The 27,021-nt window shown below is 37.6% G+C and overlaps 1 protein-coding gene across 2 annotated transcripts in view; it reads right to left on the reverse strand.

The window, feature by feature from the left end:
• Positions 1–3,848, reverse strand: part of LOC117434576 (tumor protein p53-inducible protein 11-like) — a 60,165-nt gene extending 56,317 nt beyond the window's left edge. The window contains exon 1 of one of the 2 annotated variants that reach the window (XM_034057157.3): positions 3,670–3,848. The gene's annotated coding sequence lies outside the window, so the exon portion shown is untranslated. The remainder of the gene's footprint in view (positions 1–3,669) is intronic. The other variant, XM_034057156.3, reaches the window with a different exon arrangement.
• Between the last annotated feature and the right edge of the window lie 23,173 nt (positions 3,849–27,021).

Genomic DNA, 27,021 nt, shown 5'->3' on the forward strand with positions numbered 1-27,021 from the left:
GGGCCTGCAGTGTGTAAAAGAACCGGTCGACTGATGGCACATGCTTCTGAGGACAGCGTGTGTTCGTCTTCGCCGCTCCCGAATCAGCACAGGGGTGGTAGCGGTGAGCTGAGCCTAAAAATAATTAGCTATTCCAAAATGGGGAGAAAATAATAAAAACAACTGGCAACTACTAAATTTTAAAATAAATCTCATCTCATACTAAATTGCCAACACACGTTAATTCGGGTATTGTCCATGCAGAGACATTATTGGCATGTCTCAAAGTTCCCCTGATTTCTAATCCCAAACACTACCAACTGACGGAAAATCCCATATCAAAAAAAGAAATGTCCTTGCAGCTCACCGGCAATCAATGGAATGCTTTGCCTTCGTGTGATCCCAGGGTACAATGTGATCAGTACTTAAAATATTATTTCAAAATTGGAAGGCAGAGCCTTGATTAAAATCACAAATGAACCACAGGGTTTAAAATGTGTAGCACCACACTTAAAATACGTTTTACAAATATTTAGGAAGTTTCTTATACATGATGTGTTTCGTGTACAATGTTGTTGCACATAGAAGCATCATCATAATTAGTTCACAATCAGCGAGGCCTATGTAAACTGGATCAAAGTGGCAGACCACTAGATGGCACTGGCTCTCACGTGAAGACACTCTGGCTGATCTACCACATGTTACATGTATCTATAGTGAAGACACTCTGGCTGATCTACCCCGTGTTACATGTATCTATAGCAGACAACGAGAACTAAAGAGCAGCTCCTGAACTCCTGTGAAAGCACCTAAATAAAGACTTAAAAAAAACCATAAAAATACAGTATTTGAGTAATTGTAAATGAAACATGTAAGAAGAAAAAAAAGTGACGCTTCTTACTTTAAGAATTAAACATAAATCTTGCAACAAAATAAACATCCTAAAAGTAAATCCAAATGACAGTATGTTGAAATTAGTTTTTTATAAACTTGAACATGATTGTGGAGCACTGCAGATTAAGCTCTAGACTGACTCTCGGGTCACTCAAATAAGATGCAATATTACTGTATTCCTTTGAATTTAAGACCCACTTTTTAAATCATTATTTACTGCTCAAAAATAGCCTGTGTCTTAAACTCGAATACAGCATAGTGATGTGTGTATTAAAATTGCCAACAAAAGACCGGACTACCCGAGTACACAAACAGCAATGTGACTGACTGCTTAGAAAAGACTAACCAAAATATTACTGCCAGATCTCGAATCACCAGTGACATACAGGCAGCCATTGGACCGATCGGAAATGCTGATCAGACCTATGTATTTTTCGACATGCCAAGCAATACCACAGTTCACAAATTGGGAGAAAAACAGGTGTGACTAATCTCCATATGCGTATGTTATGTTCTGTTGGTATTGTGCATACCGTTCTAACTGTTGTGTTTGCAATGCGATCAGTGCTGTTGTGGTTGCTGGGTTAGATGTTGCCTGATGTAGTGGGGTGTTGTGTCGTGCTTGCTGTTGCCGAGATGCGTGATGCCATAAGTGAGTGAGGGGGGTGTGTACGACAGAGACGCCATCTTAAGCACTATAGTACGCAGCACAATAAACAAGATCCGTGGTCAATCTACAACTACACTGTTTCGGGTCAGTTTTGTACGATACAACCTCAATTTTGCTGTTGTATCTTTGTAAATGCATATTTATTTGATGTTTTATTTTTTCCTCAAATTGAGGGTGGTAAATTTGGGCTGCGTCCTAAATACGAAGGCGTCTTAAATTCGAAGGAATACGGTATAATATAACAAAAGAGACAATCCCCCAGTTACCAGGAATAAAACAGGAATGACGGCATTAGTTGTTACAGTTGTACCTCGGTAACCTACAGTCACTAAGGTCCTTGACTCCTTAGAACAGGAAGAAAGGTTGGATTCTGCTAATGTCCTTTAAAGAAAAACTAGCCCTGCAGCCCTGACATATTTTATTGCTGTTACAGAGTCTAATACCGCTTCATTGTATCCTAGACTAATACAAAGAAAGCTCTTCTGCTGCATTTAATAAATTAATAAATAATTGGACAGTTTTCCGCAGAGCTGTGACATTTCCTGATACACACTTGCATGTTTATTTTGTTTGTTTGCCAAGCGTAAGCTGCAAGGTAAATATGACATATTGTTTAGTTATTGTAACACACTTTTTTTGGTGTACTTTTACTCAGATCAATTCCCTTCTGTTAGTTTTTGATAAATATGCATCCAAAGAGATTAATATTCTTTTCTCTGTATTGAATAAGCTGCAAGCAGTAGCAGGAGCAGAATGACAACTTACTGGAAATCAGGTTTCAAAGGGGGGAGAAAGCTTATGTACCAACAGCTGAAAGTATAATTGGGGAATGTACACAAACCAAACTGTTAAGTCCAGTCGAGTGCACAGGAGGATATCTCATCTTTAAAATACTTTTTTGGACATGTTTTTAAACAGATTTTATACACTGTACTGCACTAGCTACAAAACACCATCCATTAACGAGGTTCTTCACTTAATTTACACCTTATCTTCTGTCCCAATTCTAATTTAAAATCTATTTCTCAATGTTCTGTGTTACAATAACAAACATTCTGCGCAGTATACGCTGTTTTCACCAAAGCACTTACTGCTACTAGGAATCAAAATTAAAAAAAGCTTAAAGGGTCGAAACACACGTTGAAAGTTGTCAACGTCACAGTAAACAAAGTTTTGCAGGTTTGTACTGGACACTGACAGCAGTCAGTAGCTGCGCTTTCCCTCCATAAATACCAGATTTAGCTAAATAAATAAATAAATAAATAAAGGATCTTATTCGAAAGGCTGACATAAATGTGTTAGTAGACCCTCTATGACAGACGGGACGTTGTTAGATTCAGTGTCCTGCCAACATACAGGGCTTGTGTTAAAAGCAATTATTCGCCTATTCAGTCAATTAAGCACAATATCCCCGTGCAGCTGAACGGACAGAATGTATTCAGTCTTCTGCTAAAAGATAGGAATTGTTTTCCAGTTTTGATTCTGGAGTAGCTGAATACAACAACAAATGACATATAATCTATGGCAATTACATGAAACGCAAATTATACTGAAATAAAACTTATAGAGAATGCTTCACATATATGACCTTATTTGAAGTTTTTCAGATCATTTCAACAACCTCAACTTGACAATTAAAGATTATAATCGTTTGCAAGGGTTCTGATGCGGCTAAATCACCAAGATTGACTAAAAAAAGGCCACTATACATTACTGATAACTGTTAGGCTTCCCATTTGAAAATAACGTCCCAAAAAGATGGTCAAATGATAATGTTTATTAGAAAACTACAATTAAAGTAATGGAAAACAACGTGTAATTTAGGAAATTTTATCGATATAATAAGCAATACATTTGTATTTTAAAATTACTATTCTGCTAGACACCAAAACAAACACATAACAAAATGCTCACAGGTGTAAGTGACGTGACCCGCCTGCAGAAACAAGACAACTTCACAAGCGCATCAATGCCGATTTTTAAGCACTGTTATTACTACCCCACTTTCACAAACATACTTGATACTGTCTTTGCAAACTGTCAGAACCCCTCCAAAAAAAACAACAACTGCAAAACAAACCCATAAAACATGATTATTTTAGTAATGAAAAAGCATGTTTACTTACAGACTTAGCTCATACTATTGTAGCCCGCTTTCTTTCCTCTGTTTTGGCCGGTGTGTGTGATGTTTGAGGTTCCTATATTTACATCGCGTTGGTTTGCTTTATCAAAAAAAACACACGGTAGACTCAGAGATTCTGAGTGGAAAACCCACACTTTACCGTAATGCACAGAATATACATAACAAAGCATGCTTTACCGTAATCTACTAACTATAGACAACCATTTAAATCGTACTGTCAGAAACTAGGACATAGTATCAATACAGATCTTTATCTTTCTATGCCAACCATAGATCATGACATACCAACTGTAAAATATCCTTTCTTACCCTTTATTTTTGTTTTGGAGTTGTGACCTGAATTGTTGGTGGAATATAGCATATTTTCAACAAATTAAAAAAGATAATCTATTTGGCTATTTGCATACAGTAGGTAATGGTCTGTGTAAAATTAACTGCTTGCACTTAATATACAGTATACAAGTAAGCACATTTTTCGACTTCATCAATGTAACTTTTTTAATGGACAAACCTATTTTTGTCAGTCATGGTTCCATATTATATCCATCTCCGATGAGTTCCTAAATAGGTTTGATACAATAAAGTATATAATTATGCCGTAAGGAATGCATGTATTTGCACCCACGCACACATGGCTGCATTCTTTATAATAAACTTGGCTTGCTTTCTTTGCCTCTAATTTAATTGGATTACAGCACCTTACTCTACTGCGTGAAGGCATCATTGTCCATTTCCCAAATGTTAGTGCACAATACTCAACCTCATTGCTCTCACAGCTAATTACAAAAAAGCCCTGCTATTACCTGCCATTGTTATGTTGGAATAATTATGAAATTACAAGAACAGCTCCACAATAATATGGTTTTATTGTCTTTTATTGTGTTTTGGAATTATGTTGGGGTTTTTTTTCCCCTTAAACAGTGTGTATGGATTTTGTGTTCAATAATTCACAGCTAAGATTTATTCTTTAAATATTTTAACAACAACAACATACCCATAACAGAATGCTGTGTAATACAAGCATGAAACTTCTTTCAATAAGGTGATGCAGCTTTTACATGCTATAGAAGACATGTCAGGGAAGCTATTTCCATTGCTTTACTATTCATTTTAAGGTTAGCCCGCTTCCACAAAGGTGTGTGCTACAGATGGCAAGCGTTTCATTTCTTTTTGAGCAAGCCTTGTATACAATTTAACTATATAGTCTGATTCTTCGTTCTTTTGCCACAAGTGTCTTATTATAATATTTGCCTATCCAGCTGGCACTCAGACACAGTCCTTTAGATCTTGGCAACACCTGGTCCACAGTGTGATAAAGACATTCACTGGCTCCATGCTCTGGTGTATAAATGACAGGGACTAATGGAAGGCCAACCTGTTTATAATCACAGGTCTTTTGTCTTTTTAGCACAGCAGCCCATCCAGCCTCAAACTAGGCTATTCATAATACTGAGAGAGCTGTCTATATGTCTGGAGCTATGCAAAAATGGCCTGGTCAGTAACTGCAGGAGTGACTCCAAAGGTGGTGCATGAAGTGATACTGTTGGCTCAGTCTTCAGTAGGAGGCACTCTTCAGTGTTGACTAGAGCTCAGCCATTGTAGCATGATGTTAGGTATAGGGATGCTTTGATAAACAGGCGCCATTCTTTTGGATGAAATGATAAACTGAGCTCCACAATAAGTATCCCCAAAAAAGGGGGTTTGAGCACCATTATCAATGAACACGCTGTTCCAGTGATCGTTCTCCCCTCCCTCTGCAAGCAGGTTCATTCAGATCAATGAGAATGGTTAGTAAAGCAGGAAAGACATCAAGAGTAAAAATCATAAACTGCTATTAAAATGTAACCCGGTGGAGTAATGGAGAACTGATGTAAAGTTTTTAACAAACAGAGCAAGTTTATTTATTTATTACTATTTGATGTAAAATAGATTTTCTATGCCATATTGATATGATTGTTATCTTATTAGCCCAGTTATGAGAAATGCTGTAAAATGTAAGTCAGCATGTGAAATGGCAGTGTTGTGGTGCAGCAGGCCGAGGTGAAAGGAAGCAGTTTAACCACATGTGCGTATTTATTTACAGAAAACAAAAATAAAAACTGTTCACAAAATAAATGGTACCGTGTCTTTAATATGACAAGACTATATCCAACGGAGGCCAGGCAGAACAAGTATAGAAACAAGCGGTATACTTGTTAGCAGGCAGAGCTGTAGAGTCTGGGCTGGCAGGTAATCTTCTCTAGGTGTTCTGGAGGTAGTTACAGGAAATATAAAGGAGAATTGTAGTGTTTGCTTTGCTTTGTTCTGCTCTGCTCTGCTCCTTGCCCTGGGTGAGATTTAACACAAAATCAATGAAAATCAATGGTAACACAAAATCAATGAGTGGGTAACTGTAAATATTCAATGAGTGAAGGAAGACCGTGGCAGAGCAAGCACTCTGCCTGTAAAGTGTTGGTGTTTTGTGTGTGTTTTGGTGGTGATTGAATAATTGGTGAACATTTGGTGAACCACATGCTGGTTTTGCTGTCAGAGAGAGAGAGAGAGAGAGAGAGAGAGAGAGAGGAGAGAGAGAGAGAGAGAGAGAGAGAGAGAGAGAGTTGTTTGTGACGAACTTGGGTGAGGGATTTGTTTCATTTTTGTTTGCATGACTTGTTTTTACATTTTGTATTTTGGCTTGTTGAGCTGTGTTTTTGTTGTTATTTTTGATTTATTAAAATAAACCTGAAGTTCTGAGTCTCCCTTCTGCCTCCTGACTACATTAGACACTTGGCCACTCTACCACAAAGACAGAAACACGAGTTGTTTACTGAAGAATTGACTGACTGAATTACCCACAAAGAACCAACATGTTTTCTGTTTATACCACACAGAATTAACCATTTACCTTGATAATTTCGTTCTGTTTTACGGACACTGCTGTTGCTTTGTGGAGCTCTGAAATCAAGCCGCTGTTGTGATGTCCCTTCTCCAAACCTGCCTTGGAAATATGACACATAAATACTTTTTGGTACACCTTCATGCATTGTATAAAGAAGGAAGAAGCTTGTTTCCGTGCAGATAATCGCTAGTCTCCTTTCATGTTTAAATGAATATGAAACTGAAAAGGAATGTGTATACTTAACAACATCCGCCCATTGTTCTACAAAAGGATATTCTGCCTAAAAATCCAGCACAGTAAAAAATGCAATGGAATAAATATTCTACACACTATTTTAAAAGTTGTTGAGCTCTTGAAAGGAAGTCTGAACACATAACTACTGTCAATTAAGATCTAGTAATATTTGTGAATGTTCTTAGTAAGTTTCATCGAAACAGTACAATGGTTTCTTTAGATATAAAATTGTATGACATATGTATGTAGATACCTTATGTACATACAGAAGTATGCCGGCCTCCAATATATATAATAATAAACAATATAAATAAAAAATGTTCGCTATCAATATAATGCAATTAAATCAAAAATGTGTTTTGTTGTTTAATAACTCCATCAAAATCCAATGGTATACATTTATTAAAATACATTCTGTGTAGTTTAATCAGTAATGCCTAATGCCACCCCAGAAATGAAAATAAAAACTCCCATTGCATAGCAGTTTGAGCCATTCCTATTTTTACTATGAGTTTAATAAGACTCCCCTGAACTTGTTACCTATGCACTGTGGTTAAACAAGCATGTAGTAAAACCAGGAATGGGTGAAACTGCTATGCAATTGGAGTCTTATTTCCATCTCCGCACCCCTATTACGGTTGCATGCTATTGGTCCTTTAACTGGCTAATAGCAAGGTCTTGCTGTGTATAATATTTTTCAAGAATCTCACAGTACTCATATGCTTTTGTAATTAGTTGAACTGCAGTATTACTGGCTGCGCAACAGTAGTCTCTGGTCCCATTTCCTCTTGGATGTAATTTAGTCTGACATCAGAATGCATCTGGAACAAGGTGTTTTTTTTAGCTGAAATTGCCTGGGGCATTGGAACATCCTTATGCACAGGCCAACAGTTAATCAATTTTCACAAAACACAGCACTATTAATAGACAAATGAGAATGGATAAGAAGAGAAATATGTGTGATCTAAAAGGATGTTTGTTTACTTGGAAAGGCTGTTGCTTATTATCAGATTGCTTGGTGTGAGTTGTTGCTGATGAAAAGAATGCAAAATCGTCCCCTGCAGATGCAGAAGACACCTAATACTACACTTACCAGTTACTTTGGGTTCCCATAGCAAATTCTCTTCAATGGCAATGCCAAAGTGGCCCTGCAATGGTTCTGTAACCATGGTGAAACGAGTCAAAAGTACATTTGTGGTAACATAATTACATTTTAATCCATTCTTCCATATTAGAACCGTAGTGCATTTTGTCTTCCAAATCAATTGTGTTGACATTGGTGGTCATGAAGTGGTCTGTTAATGGATCTGCAAACCAACCACAGTTTAAAACCACCTAGTAATAATCATAAATGAAAATATAAATCCTACCTCTCAATGAAGCCTGTCATGGGTCTCTCCTCCCCACCTCACCGAAAGCCTTTTCTAGTAATAGTTGAGGCTTGGCCATCTCTATCCAACAGAATACCAATGAGAAATGCAATGATTTATCCCATGGCTAGTTATGGTAATATTACAGAGTTGCAGTCTTTTGGTTTGCCTCTTTAAATGTAATTGTACATAAATATGTTCTGCCATGTTACATGAGTTAATACAGTATAAGAAAAAACAAAACTAGATTTACCAGGTTTAACTGAGATTGATTAGTCCATCTAACAGTCTTAGTACAGTTAAAATCACAAAAGAGGAAATACTGAAAATTGATTCTCTCTTTTGATTTTACACATTACTTTGATCACACAAGTGGCAAAGCCATACGTTTGCTATTGAACGCCATGTTCACAAAATGTGATGAAACCTATTATCACTTGTTTGTTGTGGTGATTGAAAGTCCTCTATTCTCCAAACAGGTTGTGTTTGATATATTTTCCTGTAAAATGTCACTGTCTGTGTATTAATTAACAGCTGTTGGATGCTGTTGCAATCAATATTCATTTGAAGCTTGTAATCGGTCTGCGTTGCACATTGGTTACTTTGGAGTCCTGCCAGTGCAAAACTGATGAAGTGATTTAATGCATTAGTCTTTCATCTCTTGAAGCCTGGGTTAGAATTCAGTTAGGACAGAAGAATTTGGTGGTCTACCTCAGGTACAGTAGACAATCGAAAAGGAACATTCAAATGGGAACTGTGTATCTACATGAACTTCCAGTAGGTAACTGCATTTGCAAACTAAAACAGTGCAATTTTCATTCAGTTTGCATCAGAACAAAGTGTGCCTATATTTTTTGGTCAAGGTAACAAAAACATTATAAATGTTATAAAACTAATATTAAATTACTTTTAATTAATTAGTTTATTTGACTCAGGGGTGCAACTTTGGTGCCAGCAACATTAAATTCTGCCGCCAGTAGACACGTTGAATTATTTTGTTTTTATTCCTTAGCAACCATGGATGATGATAGTTTCTCATTGCGTCTGAACTACTCACATGACCTAACCACACTCCACATACACAAGGTTTGTGTCATGTGGGGAGTTGTGAAGGGGACTTGAATAGGGAGGGATTTGATAATTTAGGCTCTCTGGTGCTAAACTTTCAAAACAGTTTAGCACCTATTTTCAAAACAATTTGCACCCCTGTTAACTGCTTCTACCTAAACCCAAGTTGTGTCTTAAACTTTGAACCGATGCTAACAGAACTAAAATCAGACCTGAAATGCATTTTTATAATTCTGGGATAACGTCAGAGTCATAACCCCTGCCCATATAAAAATAAATGTGAGAAGGTACATTTGTGATTTGAAAATGTTTTTCAATTAGAAAAATCTAATTTCTGTTTGAAAATGCCAGTAGTTAGTTTGGCAAATGTACCTGTTGCATTTGTTAGTTAGCGATTCACCACAGAAACAGGCTCTGGGATCTCAACTGCAGGAGTATATGCACATAAACTTCACAGCATAAGAGGTCAGGCTCATACTTACCACTGTGTAGAACGTTAGCTATTTTCAATTTATGTTTTTAAAAGCGTTAATACTATATGTTTGATTTAATTTTTAATTTGAATTCCTTTCCGAACAAAAAGGATCTAGGGTTTGGCTAGAGTGTCACTATTTAACATCAGGCTATTTAAAATTCATACTTTGTTGACTTAAAGAAAGGGAAACACATAGTTATATTAACAACTGATAAGACTGCATCAGCCACTTATGTTTAGGTGAATCTAGGGATTATCACATTCTATAAAATGCTCTAAAAGAATCCAGCTGTGGCTTATTCTTGCATGGGTTGACGAAGTCTGCCTTGTCATTCACATCTACATGGATGTTTCTGTGTAATCAAGCTATTATTAAGTGAGTGAAAATGATCCTTACATGTGTTGAAAGACATGAATCATCGCCTGCTGGGACTGACATTGATGAGGGGTTTAAAACAGAAAATGTAGAGATTCCCAGCATCGTCAATCCAGGTTCATTGGAGTGTCAGTCCCACACTTCCATAGAACAACTCAAAGCCCTTTGAACCTGGGAGTCAAATGAGGAGCAGACATGTACTGTAACTGCATTGGCACTTACAAAGAGGGAATGTAATCTTAGGGCCTAATGTTGCTTTTGGGAGGTAGTCTGTTTTGTTGTTTGTGTTTATTTTATTTTACTGCTAAGTGTCCCATATGTTGGTTTCTTACTTATCTGGTAACATGTAGCTATAAAAACGATCACACTTTGTCAATATAGGGTAATTTCCTTTTAATGATTTACTTGGAAATGTCTTGCTACAGGGGGGGCCCTGTTTAAAGAAAACCAATTTCAGAGATATTTATTGACTGTGCCACAAGATACAATATATCACACAAGATACAATCTAAAGACAGAGCACCACGTTTACAGACTAGTTATTAACTATTATACTAGTCTCACGCCCGAATTGTGTGACACACGCATTACGATCTTGTCTCACGCTCAAGTCGCACAATGCATCCATTTTCAGTTTATCGAGAAATGGTGACGATGCCTACAACACAGAAATTATATATACAAGAAATCTAAACAATCCTACACTGTAGATCACAAGGCAATAATGTTACTTATTATGCGGCACACAAGTTGCATAAGTTGAAACATACGGCAGGCCCTACTGCAAGGCTAAATCTCTCAAATCACACTTTAATTAATGAAATACAGCTGATGAAAAATGAAAGTATATAACTTCCAGTCAATTTCATCTGGCCATTATGCTATTTAAGTTGGCTGTGATTTCTCATCTGCATTGGCTCTAACTGATTTATACTGTAAAACGCTGTATAGTATATAGTTCAGTAAATAGTATGTTTTGGACAGTGGCGATATACAGTAAGTGAATGAAACAGATAATAAAAAATAAATACCAGCAATAAATTACTAAGAGCCAAATAGTTTCTGTTCTGTAGTCATTGCAAGGGCTTGACCTGGAATAAAAGCTTGCAAGAGATTGATGCACTTTGTTTTTTAAGTAAATCTTGGCATGTTAAATAGAACTCTGAGTGTACATTAACATGTTGAATTACAGAATTACATACCGCTTTTTAGTTTTCCTGGAGGCTGTGTGGTCCAGTATTTAAGAAAAGGCCTTGTAACCAGGAGGTCCCTGGTTCACATCCCAGCTCACTCACTGAATCACTGTGTGACCTTAAGCAAGTCACTTAATGTCTTTCGGGTGAGACATTGTTGTAAGTGACTCTGCAGCTGATCCATGTTGTAAGTGACTCTGCAGCTGATAACGGTGCTAAATAAATAATAATATATTTGCATGACAAATTGAAAAATGAGACATTTAAAAATCTAACATGAAATGCTGTAGTACTATTATTATTATTTATTTCTTAGCAGACGCCCTTATCCAGGGCGACTTACAATCGTAAGCAAATACATTTCAAGTGTTACAATACTTCCGGTAGACTTTTGCAATATCATTTTGTAGTTTCTTTGATTACATGTTTAAATAAAATATCTAAATTTTGTTCATATGTTTTTTTTTTGTTTGTTTTTTTTAATTATGTCTCAATCCTAACATTCTAGGTGATGCAAAACCTTTGGCCATAGCTGTAGTAATTGTTTAAACCTCTTACGTAAACAGAACATCTGAAGAATCATATACATGCATGTTCAATACAAACGTGCGCAGTGAGTTACTACACACAAATCAATGTTTGATCATCGAATGCTACCACAGTGGTAACCTTTTCACATTTTGGCATCTGGATGGTATTACAATGTTTTAACAATGTTAACCCAATACCAGTGTGCTACAGTGTCAGGACCATCACAATCTATTATTTCAGCTGGTAATGCTGTTCTGTTTGGATTTCTTTAGGGTAATACACTGATATTACAAAAGTATCACAAGTATGCTTTTGGAACTTTTCTTTAAAGGACTTGGCACAGACGTATACCAATATAGCAGACAGGATGTTTGCACTAGTTGCTAAATAAGAACATGTTGTCTGCCAGACTCAAATAGATACGGGTAATCCAAGAAGTATTCCAAGCAGGGAAGATAGGGATTAAACTAGTGACCCTGTGGTTGTTGGGCAAGCATTTTATCTAGAAGAAGACAAGAGCAACTGGTAACTCGTCACATGACTCAGCTCCTTTGAATGGCGTTGCTTCATGATGTTCATGATGTTTCCTAAAAGCTCATAATCACCATTTTATAGCTGACCTTTTCGTTGTTGTTAATTAAGGGTGGATAGCTGTTGTTTTTAGCACAATCCCCTCTCTCTCTCTCTCTCTCTCTCTCTCTCTCTCTCTCTCTCTGTATAAATTATAATTAATATTTTTATTTTTTTATTTTTTTAAATGCCACCACTTGTTAATTATCCAATTGCTGGTGGACCACTGAAGTGATTCAGTGTTTTTTAAACTTTATGGAATTGCAGCATAAATGCAGCAATTGATCCAATGTTCATATTGCACCAGTTATAACAAGCATGAGGATCTATAAACTGTCTTTTAAATACCACGATTAACAGGTACACATTTAAACTGGCCCTTCTGAGGTTAGAACACCCACACACAGAATTGTTAGTATTAAAGTAAGACAAGCTATGCAGTACCCCCCCCCCCCCCCCTAGTCTCTGTAAGTCGCCTTGGATAAAGGCGTCTGCTAAATAAACAAATAATAAGACATATTCCAAGTTGTTATATAAAGTCACATTTCTGCACGACCACCATAACTGATAATCACGTTATCTACTGGGCATCTCTGCACACCCTTAGTGCGTACCAGGCCACTGCCTGGCCTGGAACACCATTTATTTTTTTACCAGAACACCACTGTGTTTATCTGTCCCTTTTATTTAATAGATTCTAATTTACAAATGGATTGCTATGCAAGTTATAAGACTAAACTATCCTGGTAAACTGTCCATATGGTCACTATTGTGGTACACTGATATGGGAATCTTACAGTTTGCTTGTGGCAAAGTGGTTTATCGTGTACAGGTGCAGGAGTGATGCGCTGTGTAATCAACAGAGAGAGGTTTATAATCCAGTTGGAAAACAGTTTATTTTTTAATCCAGGTCTGGTGACCAAATAATAATCCCTGGCAATACACAACAACGTGTAGTGCACGGGGTAAATAATAACGGGGTTGCAGCCCCAAATAATAAACAGCTTATCCATCCCCACAATGTACTAACACAGTCACCAGTCCCGGGTGCGTGCAGTAGTGCTCGTGGTGAGTGATACAAGTTTATTCGTGACAAAAGTGCAGTGTTGTTCCGGGTTTTGTGCTGGCCCTTGGCGACAGCTCCGGAACGCGTTTAGCCGTCTACTAATAACAATAATAATAATAATTAGTGACAAAAACAAACAAACACTCACAATATGTTATCACAGATTCTCTCACAGGTCCTTCAGGGTTCTATTCGTAAACCGAAGGAACAGATTATGTCTCTCCGTCCCCTTTTATGCCGTCACACGTGACCCCTTGGTAAATGAGTGCAGCCACCCCTCCAATCCGCGACTGCCACATCATTTCCCTTCCGGGTCGATGAGTTAATGCACCGGAGTTCCGCCCTCTTTCTGGCTGGCCGACTTCCCTTGAACCCTGGGAATGAACTGTCAGGCCAATCTGTCCAAGGTACTCTGTTCTCGCTACTTAGCGCCCTCACAGGTCGGAGGGGAGATTTACTACATTGCTGTATAAATCACACTCCCAGTTTGCTATAGAATTAGTTTTTTTAAATGACAGCCCAAATGCCCCATAGCCCGAGTAGAAAACAAATATGTGAGAAGTGTTATTTGAAATGCAGAAGAGCTAATGAAAACTGCTCTTCAGAACTGGGATCCTGTAGACACAGCTACTCACACATCAAATATTGATTTTCTCATGTTGCTTTGGTTTTCAATATCACCACAAGTGGCAGGGCTTGCATTGCATATCAATAATTGCAGGATGCACATTTCAAGCAGGGAAATGTCAGGCAGCTTTAAAATGTTATCCTTTGCAGCTGGCCTAGCAAGCTATTTAATATTCGATTGCTGATCTACATCCCATCTGAGCCTGCACAGAGCCATGGGTACAGTGATCTTACCTGCAAGGATGGGTCTAGTTAGGCTGTTCAGTGAACAATAGTAATCTCACTGCAGACATAAAAGGCAGTAAATGCTACATACAGTAAGAACTATAGGTACTATGAAAAAGCAGATCTTTGTGACCTTTAAGTTTAACATGCATATGAAATGACAGTGCTGTTCTTCCATATGTACGCAGATTGTGTTACTTTACATAAGCTGTGTACAAATTTCATTGCAATTGGATATTCAGTTTCTATAAATCATGTGTGATATACGTTGAGGTGGATACTGAATGAGCTGAATTCAGAACTGCATCTCCCTGTTCAACAACAAATTGTGTGTATGCCGCCCATTGCAAAAATGGTCCAAATTGAAAGTGGTGCGATCAGTATTCATCAATAAGACCAAACTGCATGAACACTTTGGAAGGTAGTCCATGCTAGTTCCAAAGATGTAATGGGGTGGGAATACATTTTATTTTGCACCACAGGCCTTTGTTTCTCATTGCTGTGAGCAACCAAGCAACTGTGTGGATGTAGACTGCCTGCAGTGATTTGGAAACCATCTGTAGGGACAGTGCAGAGGGTAGAGACATGTTCATGAGGAATTCATGTCAGGTTTGGGGTTTAATACAGTATGAGTAAGTGTGTCATCTAGCAATAATTAATATTTCATATTTAAATGAATTGGGTGATTACACGTTATAAATATAAATTCAACTATGCCCTCATAATTTGCATAATTTGCATACTATTTTCTTTTTTATTTTATTTTAATTCATCATTTATTACTGTTCCTGCACTCATGGATATTTGGCATGCATGTTCAATAATGTCACCAAAATATTATAAAAGTCTCTCTTTTAGTGGTCCTTTTGTTACTGGGCTCATTAACAGAAATTCCACTTTGCTCAGGCTTGCTTAGCGACTCCCCTAAATGTAAAATATGCTGGTGGCTTTAATAGACATTCCAAACACATACCAAAAAAAATTTATGTTTTAACAAAAACAATGTTATTTTGATTCTTGCACCCTCAAAAGTATAGACATTATCCTTTAGGCACCCTCTGCTGCAGCAAACCACAACTCAACTGCCAATATTTTATTTGAAAAAATGTCGCACAACTCTCGCTAGAGATCTCGCTAAAGTGACGCAAATGATATTTAAATTAGTACATTGCGGCTCTCTGCATTAATATATTTCTTCTTTAAGTGTCTAGGTGTTAGTTTGCAGACAGGCTTCAGTGCGAGGCATGAAGGGCTACTTCAAGGTTCTGAAACATTCCATACTATATGTAGGGGTATATGTAGGCAATAACGCTATATATACTAATTACCATGAAGAGGTTCTGTTGTAAGGAGGCTGTGTGTAATAACTGATGAAAGCTTGCAAGTCCACAGAAAAGAAGAAATCATTTGTTGGCTCCAAGCCAGTTGTGCATGAGTTGATCATGCTGTAAGCTTAAGCAACTTTCAATATGTTTAAGTGATTATTATATATATATATATATATATATATATATATATATATCAATCATGGCGTGCTACCCAATATGTTGAATGCAACGGTATTGTAATGCTATGAAGATTTCTATTGAATAAAAACTTTTCTGTTGAGAAAAGATTCTACACAACTAGACCCGCATTACATGTCAAAAAGCAGTGCGATTCCAGTCAATTTTTTTTCTTTCATTTTATGTTACAATACTTGAATAAAATGCAATGGTTATTTTGTCCTCTTCTGTTTTTTGTTATTGCTTAGCAGTCATGCCACGTTGATAGAGCTGAACGAGACAGAAAGCAAAAGCAGAAGTTAAAAAGACCTAAGCTTTATGTCAGGTGATTAATTTTAAAGTGCAACAGAATCCATTGATTTGTGTATTATTCATGCAAGCAGGCAGACATCAAATTGAAAAAAAAGAAAATTTAACCAAGCCTACTGAAGAATCCTCCTGTGATTAAACTGCAGTCTTACCAATTTATTTTCCCACTACCAGTTTATTGCTTTTCTTGTGCTTAAATGATGCATTTCCTGTAGTGTAATTGCTATTACCTAAGACAGGGGCTATGCAGTCACTGAAATCCAACTCTAAAAGAGCATTCCCTTCATAATTACAGTAGTAGTAAGCATTTACATCTGTATAAACTACTGGATTTCACAGCCTTATTGTTTACAAGTGTTGCCTGACCCCTGCAAGACAGTATGACTGTGCATGGCAGCTGTAGGTAATACAAACTTATGTCCAGATTTCAAATGATTTTGATTCATGAGAGAAATGTATTCAGGAAAATGCAGTGAAAAAAATTGAGCAATATAAAAATGTATTGCAAATGTGAGAAGCCATAGAAAGTCAAATTGTTTTCAACTAAGTATAACAAATAATGTACTCCTACTTTATATGTAAGGCTGTAATTTAATTGCCTTTTACAGTATTAAGAAATAATGTACCCCTAACTGTTCATAATACCGCTGCAGTTCATTTGTAATTCCTCCCAGGGTTTTTGGTTAAATATAAAATTGCAAGAGCTCAGATGAAGTGTTCTATCAAGATCGCCAAAAGCCCTTGAAGAAATAGCCTTATTATGAACAATTGGGGATTATTTCTTATTATTATTTATTTCTTAGCAGACGCCCTTATCCAGGGCGACTTACAATTGTTACAACAAATCACATTATACATTATTTCACATTATACAGATATCACATTATTTTTACATACAATTACCCATTTATACAGTTGGGTTTTTACTGGAGCAATCTAGGTAAAGTACCTTGCTCAAGGGTACAACAGCAGTGTCCCTCACTGGGGATTGAACCCACAACCCTCCGGTCAAGAGTCCAGAGCCCTAACCACTACTCCACACTGCTTCTTATACAATAGAAGGCATTCAGTGACTTATCTAATCAAACCAGAGTGCTGACTTCTGGCACAACCAAGCCATGGCGAGCACAATCCAATAAAAGATACATAGAATCTATTATGCATATCATTTGATTAATAAACTATTATATACAAATGTTCAAAACACAAACAGAAGACAGAAAATAAAAAATGAGGACCGGGAAGTCCCAACAAATGTTCAATATGGCCACCTTCTACTTCAAAAGCCTCAAAGGCTTCAAAAGATATTGGGCTGCATAGATCATATGTTAGCCCAGTGGTAACTAGACTCCATGTCAGCTGAGGTAGAGACTGGAGGTGGACCCTCTGTATTGGTAAAAATGGGTTAAATATTACATCATTGTGCTCCCTGTGGTTTGTCCTGTGCCAATACCAAAACCCATCAGTCTGCTAGCATGTTTGGATAAATACTGTACCCCAAGTGACTATGCCATCTCTGTGTGTACTGTCTCATCTAAGTGAGCGTGTTTTAAAATCCAAACATTAAATTCAAATGACAGCTGGTAATGCAATTGTGGTAGGTGAAAGGAGAGAAAAGCAACAAAGCATAAGAAGAGCATTTTCACACGGCAAACATTCTACAGGTGTCTGTATTCTAAAACAGTAACATCATTAGAACACTATCATTACATAAGAGAAAGGATATGAGCCTGTTAACGTGAGGATTCCGGGCTCTGTATGCATGATGTCATAATAAAATGTAACTTTCAGCATGGTCAACGTTCATAAGATGATTAAAACAGGGGGAAGCACTGGAGCAGAAGTAGGGCTAAACTTGGCTTTTGCAGCATTGATCTATTATCCCACTTAAATGTGCCTTTACAGTATGTCGTGATCTTCAGAAGGTGTGACATATTGTTGGAAGTAAGGGATTACAAGCTGCCAGTGCCTTCCTCTTCCTCAGACTAGCAGTGCTCAGGGAGCTTTACAGAGCTGAAGGAAGTGCTGGAGGCAGTAAATGCAAGCAGCTATACTGTTGCTAGGAAGCAGCTTTGTGGGGTCACACATTAACCCTCAGTTATTTACTGTGGGGTTGGCTCCCCAATTATCACTGTACAGTGCTGTAGTGTTATTAATTTCTTAATCAGATTTGCATCTCACATTAGATCAGAATTCTTGTCAGAACTGTGTGTATTGTACTTTATAATGAAAAACAAGATTTCTCCTTCTTAGCATTATAAAGTGAACTTAGAAATGCTCACAACAATATGTAAACCTTGCCGCTGTTACTTTGAGGGTTAATCTCTACAGGGTAATTAACTAATCTGTCAGTAATTGTAGCAGCAGAATATTACAGCAAGTGATAAGTGATTAGCTTCTGACAGTTTAATTACTGATCTGCTTCAGTTAATACTCTGTGATCACAGCACCCAATACCAAGACTGTTACTACGCAGCTATCGCTGAAAGTCATGAGCTTTAAAAGTGTTTACCTTTCAATTCAAAGACGACCACCAAAACATTACTTATGGGATATGCCTGCCTATTGGTAGGTATTTACTGAGCTCTTTATATCAGAACTGCTGATAGGCCCCTTCCTAGGGTGACATCCACGGTCCCGCCTACTGGGGGGGTTAAACCCGTCAGCCCACGGAAGCCATTTCTCTTTTTGCATCGATGCAACCTCGCTGGTTGGTGGTCATCTTCTCTTTCAGGGAACCAGGGTTCTGGTAAGCAACCTAACGTTCCATTTCAATTTGAAGACCACCAGCTCCTGTTTTGATCAACCAGCGAGGTCGCATCGGTCACCCTCATGGGTTCGATGCAAAAGAGAAATGGCTTCCGTGGGCTGACTGGTTTAACCCCTCGGTAGGCGGGACAGAGGATGTCACCCCAGGAAGGGGCCTATCGGCAGCTCTGATATAAAGAGCTCAGTAAATACCTACCAATAGGCTACTAATAGGCTACCTACTAATGTTTTGGTGGTTGTCTTCTCTTTCAGGGAACCAGGGTTCCGGTAAGTAATCGAACGTTTGCTCCAGTAAATGGTAGCTTCAAATTTTAATGTTCCTCTTTTTTTTTTTTTTACTGCCCTTTAATTTATGATTTTTGATGTTTACATTTATACAATAATTTTGCAGTTTACTATACTTTTCACATGTGTATACATTTACTGTATCCTGGATCATTAAATTAAAACCAATGTTTCTTCTCTGAGCTTTTTTAAAATAGTATGAATGCATTTATTGTGTGATCAATAATAATAAACCTAAATCAAGAGAGATGTCATCCTGCTTAAACTGAACACAGAGCAGATTGAACACAATGCAAGTCATTTCGTGATATCTCAAACACATTTATCAAGTAAACAGAGATCTTAATTTGAAGCTCCATAGAGACAGCAGGGGGTTGTTTATCATTTCCAATATCACAGCTGGATGGGGCTGACTCCCCAGTGATAATTCAACTCTAAACAAAAAAGCAGTGACAGAGTGGAAAATACAGTATGTTTGTTACAGCACAGGATTAATACAGTTATGCCTCATGTAGCGGCATGGTCCATTAGGCATGCAATTAAAACAGAACTGTGAAAAAGAAATAAACAGTAATATACTAATCTCAAAACCTTCTGTCTCAGGATGTTTGGATTGGGAACACTGATGTAAAAAGAAACATTTACTTGAAATCGTGTGGGAGAATTATCATTTGCACATCAACTCCTGAAGACGTGGGACTGTTTCCATCATAGTATGAAGATGGAATTTGATAATCTCTCCTTCGCTGATTTTAAAGATTGTATTAGGGAATTATTTAGAACCTCCTGCCAATGCTTCCCCTTCAGTCCACATAAAGAAATAGATACATGTCTTATTTACTCTGTTCTTTCATCTCTGTATGATTAAGTCTAAACCATATATATTTTTACTGTGTTGTTTGTACTTTGTAATTGTCTTTTTATTGATATCCATGACCCCCTTTTAAATGAGGCCTCGGTCTCAATGGTTAAATCTCCTGGTTTATTAAATAAATAAAAATAATAAATAATGTATACTACAAAATTGTTTAAAGGATTACTTATGGGTAAAACGTTTATTAAAAGTCTACTCTATGCTCAAATTGAAACACCTTTTATATTGCTATGGCAATAAGGCAAGCTCTCCAATATCCACTGTGAGTATCAATTATAAGTGACACAATAATATTCAATTACACTAACTGAAAAGCTTTCCTATTTAGAAATCTGTGAATGATAAACAAAATAATAAAACCACACACGTTACGTGTTTTAACTGCACAAGTAGAACAAACAAGCATACAGTACTAATATGCATGCTTCAGGGGTTACCCCTAAGCTTGTTTGATGCCCTCCTGCCTTTAAATTGTTGAAGCAGAACTCAGCAAACAAGACTAAGAAAAGTACAGATTTACTAATCAGTGCTTGATGCTTTTGATATGCAATGCCAGCACATGCTTCTGGAAGCTTGATTCGATGAGCAAGCACTGAATGGAAAAGATAAAAAATAGTATCAATACAATATCTAGGGTTGCTGCTCAAGAGGATGCTGAACAGCAACATTAAAACAATTACAAGTGTCATTAAGAAAGAAGTCTACTGTGGGACTGAGTCATGTGTCAGACACAAAGGTGGCTAATTTATTCAAGACTTCCTGGTAGGCATTCTAGCAACAAATTCAAAACAACTTCGCCGAAGACAATGAGGAAATAACAAGCACATTCTGCAGGTGACTTGGCACTTTGCCAGTTATGTAAAACAACATTCAACTTGCCTAGCATTCAGAGTGAGCCAGATCATCAATCTACAGTAAAACCTATCCAGCCTTTCTATAAACAGCCTATTCTGGAATCTGGCATGAATTGTATAAGTCTCGTCTGTCTAAAATCAATGTAAATCTTACTGTCTGGCACTGTGTAAAATTCAAATATGTAGGCGTAAATACCCACATGTCCCGGGGGTATGATACCTCTCCTGTAAAATCCTTTTTACATTACGGAGATAGTTCCTTGGATTACAGTATTCCTACTGTATGCACTGTAATAGAGTTTTTTTTTTAAGTGCTCAGATAAGTTGCAATTTATACCTTTTGGTACAGTATTTGATTTTACAGTACCTCTGTAATCCAGCACACTGTGTAATATGGCACAATTTTCTAGTCCCTAGCGATGCCAGATTATACAGGTTTTACTGTCTACACATAGCTCTCTATCGTCTCATTCAGTTTAGAGTAGTGTTCATTATTCCTCCAGGAAGCTAAGTTTAGAACTTAAAACTCTCCCTATCCACAACAAATGAAAAATGAAATAAAAGCAAGGACTCAGCATCTAAACAGTTGTCATTACAGTCAGCTCCCTGAATCTAGTTGATCAGGCATATCCGTATGGAAAGGAATGTCCTAGAAAGTGACAACTAAAAGCCATAAATCAGGATACATCTATACAATCGAGATTATTACCAAATTCTAGTCGGTCTAGCATCTGGTAATAATCATGGGAAGAATGCAGTCGGTCTATTTCTTTTCACACACAACATGCATGTATCAAATACAAATTCTATCTAATTAAATATAATATTGACCGTGTGCGTTAATAATTACAGTAATGTTGTGAGTAACAAAAATAAATCATCAATTTAAATACCTTATAAACGGCAAAACTTTACTGACTGCTAAAATAATATGAAAAACAAAGGCTATGCAGACTGGCGGCTGTCCTGTACTGCACTCTACAGGGGAATGCACCATTGGCAAGGAGAGTGTATCTCTCCCTGCTCAAGGTATTTATATTGTTTATTTTAATTGCCCAATGGAAACATCACACTTATTATTTAGTTCACCTTTATAGTTACAGTACATATATATATATATATATATATATATATATATATATATATATATATATATATATATTATATATAAATTGTTAAGGGATTCAAAGAAATTGACGGTCTTCTTTGGGGATTCCGATGGGAGCGTCGCATTGGCTTTGGCGCTCCTGTGGATTAGCTAGGCAAAACAGGCAGGGACTGTTTCTCCTCATCATGCTACAGTGAACCCTGCTGTCCAGGCGCCCAGTGAGTTCAAGGCTGACACCTTATTAGTAGAACATAGTATTACTGCATTGTGCATGGTGGAGTTGATAGTGCATGACTGTGAATAAAAAGTTGATACAAACCCATGTTCCACAGTCGGTTAATGAAGATAAGTTTGACAGGTCGGTCATTGACAACAGCAAGTTGTTGCAATTATTTATTGTCTAGTGTTGGGTCCCTTCATCCCCATGCAATTTTCTTAAACAATCAGACCATCTTCCCTGGTGTTACAACATTATTGCTTTTTTTTGGTAATTTTTTATTTTATTTTATTTTTTTATTTTACTGTGCCCAGTTATAATTTTTCCCCTGATTTTCTCCCAATTTGGAATTCCCAATCACTTTTCTCCTCACCGCAGCCCAGGAGACCCGAAGGTTCAGTGGGCGTCCTCCAATGCCACAACCTTTTTCACCCAGGAACTCGAGAGCGGATGTCAGCAAGCTACCGGCCTCTGGAGGAAAAAGGCCAGCCCTGCAGGTGTCCGCTCTGAGCTCACAGGACAGCAGGGTTCGCTGTTTAGCGATGAGGAGACACAGTCCCCACCGGTTTTACCTCCCTAACCCACGGGAGAGTCAATGCGCCGCTCCCTTTGGAATCCCTAGCAAAGACCGACATACTCCGCACAGCCAGGATGTGAACCTGCGCTGTATGATTCACCCTGCGCACCATAGGGCTGCGCTTCTACCAGGTGAGCCACTCAGGGACCCCTTTTTGGTATTTTACAGAAATACAAGACAATCAATATCCAACAATATTAAGACAATTACAGAATAACAAATATTTAAATCAAGACACAGGAAATAAGCGGGATTGGGAGGACAAGGTAACTGAGAGCTATAACACAAAATACAAAGGGCTGTAAGTGAACCAAGGGGGATGGTTAGCACTATATATCAATGTCATGCATTACATTTTGTGTTGGAAAACCCATTGAAACAAGCATTGAAATGAATCACCCACATGGAGACAGGTCTGTTTGAGACACCTTCATGCCGTATGGGGCATGGAGTTACACACCTCTTCTTTTACATGCACGCATCCCTCCCCTTTATTCGATTCAATCACGTGTGGTTTCATGTATCATTGCTGAAAAAGGAGGAAACTCCTCCCATGAATTTGGTTCACTTGAGTTGGAATGACCCAAATACCTGTATTTCTCATGAAAATATATCTACATTTCTTTTTAAGTAGCAATGGTACTAAGGTACTAATGAAAGAAAATGAGAGCGTATGGGTTTTTTTTAACAAAATGAAGGGAAGTTGAATGTAGGCGTGGAAACACAAGCTAATTAAGTTTTTTTGTTTTTTTTTATTCAGTGGATGTAGCGAGTGTACATTTGTTTCAGCTTAAGATAAGTCCCCTGGTTTACTAAAAATGTTATGGTCTGCTTCAAACCAAATCAGCCGTCTAGCCAATAAGTCTGTAAAGACCAGGGTAAAAGACTGCATCTTAACATGAAGGTCTAAAGGTACAGTTTATAGATATGTGTTCCTTTGAAGTGTTGGTGCTTTTCTTCAAATAATGGGTTACCCAAATATTTTTGCTACAACTTGACATGCCATCTGTAGCCTGTCTCCCTCAAACCACCAGATTTGAAATGTATATATATATACCATCACATGCAGGGCAAATGCATTGGTACCAATGAGTTAAACACTGGGGATAGTATTTCAGCTTAATTCTTTAGTCTCTCTTTACTGCTAAACTGGGCAGGCCTACTGTGACATCATTGGAACATTGTTAAGTCATCATTGGATTGGTTCTTTCTCAATTCATTCAGGACCACATGTACCACCAGCCTGCTGACAGAAAAGCATAGGAAATTAAATAGAGGCCTTTTCTTTCTCCAAAGGATGGAAACGTGCAGTTATTAGTGCAGAGGGCAATGTTTTAAAAATACTTTTTGGAGAAAACAAAAAAAAAGTAATGGTTCCTCTTCCAATACTTTTTCCTGGTCCAAGTCACACAGCAGGTATTTTTCATGAGTGGCTTAGAACTGTGTACTGTGTAGATGGATAAGAAACACAGAGCATTGAGTGAAATGCCAGGGGGTTAGCTTGATCTAGCTTTCTTGAAGCATCTTGTCAGAAAGTCAAGGGAAAATACCAGCGATTGCCTTGCATTTGTTTCAATAGTAACCTCTTGGCATTTTACATTTCAACAGGTCAGGCAAGTTTAGCACTTTAACCATGCTGACAAAAGCCAGACCGCTCGTTCTTTTAGTTCACAGACAACCTGTGAGGACCCTGGCTTGATAAAAGATCAGTATTTTGACAGCTACACTGATGTACAGTACAGTATGGCCTGTTGTCTTCTGTTTGTCGTTCTATTAATTTATTTCTGCCTATGATTAAAAGACGAGCCTCATTAGAAACTGCTTGTGCAAACCCTTTACTCAGTCAATAACTGTTCTTCTTGCTTTAGGTGTCGGGCACTCAATTTATCAATGATTTAAGGACTCTCCTTCAACCAAATTGTTAAATAAAAATAATGTTGGTCTTGGCTCAGCCACTGGTGAAGACTAACATATTGGCCTAGTTAAGATTTAGGGCTCCTGAATTTGAAACTGGTAAAAATTACATAAAGATTTTGACACACGTGTATATATACACACACACAGACAATATCACATATACAGTATATTACTTATTGTTGTTCTTTTAAAACATACAAGCCAATTCCCTTCCTCTTTCCCTTCACAGAAAATTCAGATCATTTACTAGGAGAAGTGGGCACATCAACTCCCTTTAGGCTCCCTTTAGGTTCTGTGTGCTGTGGGGAAACACCTGGTTAGGGCAGGAGAAGTAGACAAACAGCTTTAAACAAGGCCAAGTAAAGTTTCATGCTTTCTGGGTGGGAAACTTACCTATTGCTAACTCCCCCAAGAAAAGAGGATCTTGTGTCCAAATCCTTCAAATCATGAAGACCAATTTAATTGCGGTGAACAAAAATCTACACCATAACACAATACTGAATGGGGCCACCAAATATTTTTGCTACAACTTGACATGCCATCTGTAGCCTGTCTCCCTCAAACCACCAGATTTTAAATGTATATATATATACCATCACATGCAGGGCAAATGCATTGGTACCAATGAGTTAAACACTGGGGATAGTATTTCAGCTTAATTCTTTAGTCCCTCTTTACTGCTAAACTGGGCAGGTCTACTGTGACATCATTGGAACATTGTTAAGTCATCATTGGATTGGTTCTTTCTCAATTCATTCAGGACCACATGTACCACCAGCCTGCTGACAGAAAAGCATAGGAAATTAAATAGAGGCCTTTTCGTTCTCTAAAGGATGGAAACGTGCAGTTATTAGTGCAGAGGGCAATGTTTTGTCAAGTGCTAATCAATATATAATAGCAGTTAAGGTCTAGATCTCCATGTATGTGCTTTAATAAAAAAGATATTTCCCCACTGGCCCCCAGTAAAATATGTTCCAATTAGGTTATATGTTCCTAAGCTCCTCACCTGCTATTAAAACAAGTACTCTTATGTGCTGGTAATAAAACCCTTTAATGCGGTTACACAGCTCGCCGGCAGGCTCCATTATGATTATACAAGGACGATTCATCCCTCTTTACTTCCTGTGCCTATCTAACGCAATGTCTAAGGATCAACATCATGCACATGAAACAAGAAAAAAACATGTAAAACAATACATTTAAAGCAAAGATAATGAAGGCTTTAAAATATATTTCCTTATCTCTTATTAAGACTGAAGCCAATATGAGGCTCAACGCCACCCCTGACATTAGGCATCCTGACAGGAGACTCCTACCTAATGATTCAATCTTGCTCCCAGTATCGGAATTACTGCTGTGTGAAACCTTTTACCTTTTCCATTGGTCTTTGATCATTTTATATTTTTACAGCTGTTGGGATGAATCAACTGTTGGGATGAACCAAACAATATTTGACAATATGATTAATTTATCTGCCCAACCCTAATGCTGATAAAACAGATGGAAACATGAGAATGAGCAGAGAAGAGTTCATGACTGTCCAGGAAAAAAACATGTATTGAAAATTGTGTGCCATATTGAAAATGCGGCATTATATCCCAGGTCATCCTGACTGCGAAACTCTTCACAGTGATAGAAAACAGCATTGTTCTGGGGACTGTATTTATCTATCCCCTCATGGGGATGTGATAACAAAGCACAAGGAAGATGATAGGTTATAATAGTACAACCTGGCTGCCAGGTGAAACCTCATTACCATAAGAATGGGTTTACAGAACATTACACACTATAGCACTTGATCAGACAAAAGATTTCAGCAAAAGGCTTAAAGGGTTAACCCTTTAAGAACAGTAACTTCTTGCCAGAGAAAAAATACAGATTGCAGACACCTTCAACAGTAGTTTCTGGAGAGTTTTGTCAGTATTATATAAATAATGTTAACTGCTCAGGATCTTTCAGCCAATATTTCACTTTTGGGTATTCCACAACACATCAAGGAGAAACCCTATTCATGACATCAACCATCAGTTTTTACAGTTCTGTATTCTCCATTATTATTATTATTATTGATTACTTAGCAGACACCCTTATCCAGGGCGACTTACAATTGTTACAAGATATCACATTATTTTTACATAACATTACTCATTATACAGTTGTGTTTTTACTGGAGCAATCTAGGTAAAGTACCTTGCTCAAGGGTACATCAGCAGTGTACCCCACCTGGGATTGAACACACGACCCTCCGGTCAAGAGTCCAAAGCCCTAACCACTACTCCACACTGCTGCCCAATTGCACGGTTGACA

Source organism: Acipenser ruthenus, chromosome 28 (genome assembly GCF_902713425.1).
Source record: "Acipenser ruthenus chromosome 28, fAciRut3.2 maternal haplotype, whole genome shotgun sequence".
NCBI classification, from domain to species: Eukaryota; Metazoa; Chordata; class Actinopteri; order Acipenseriformes; family Acipenseridae; genus Acipenser; species Acipenser ruthenus.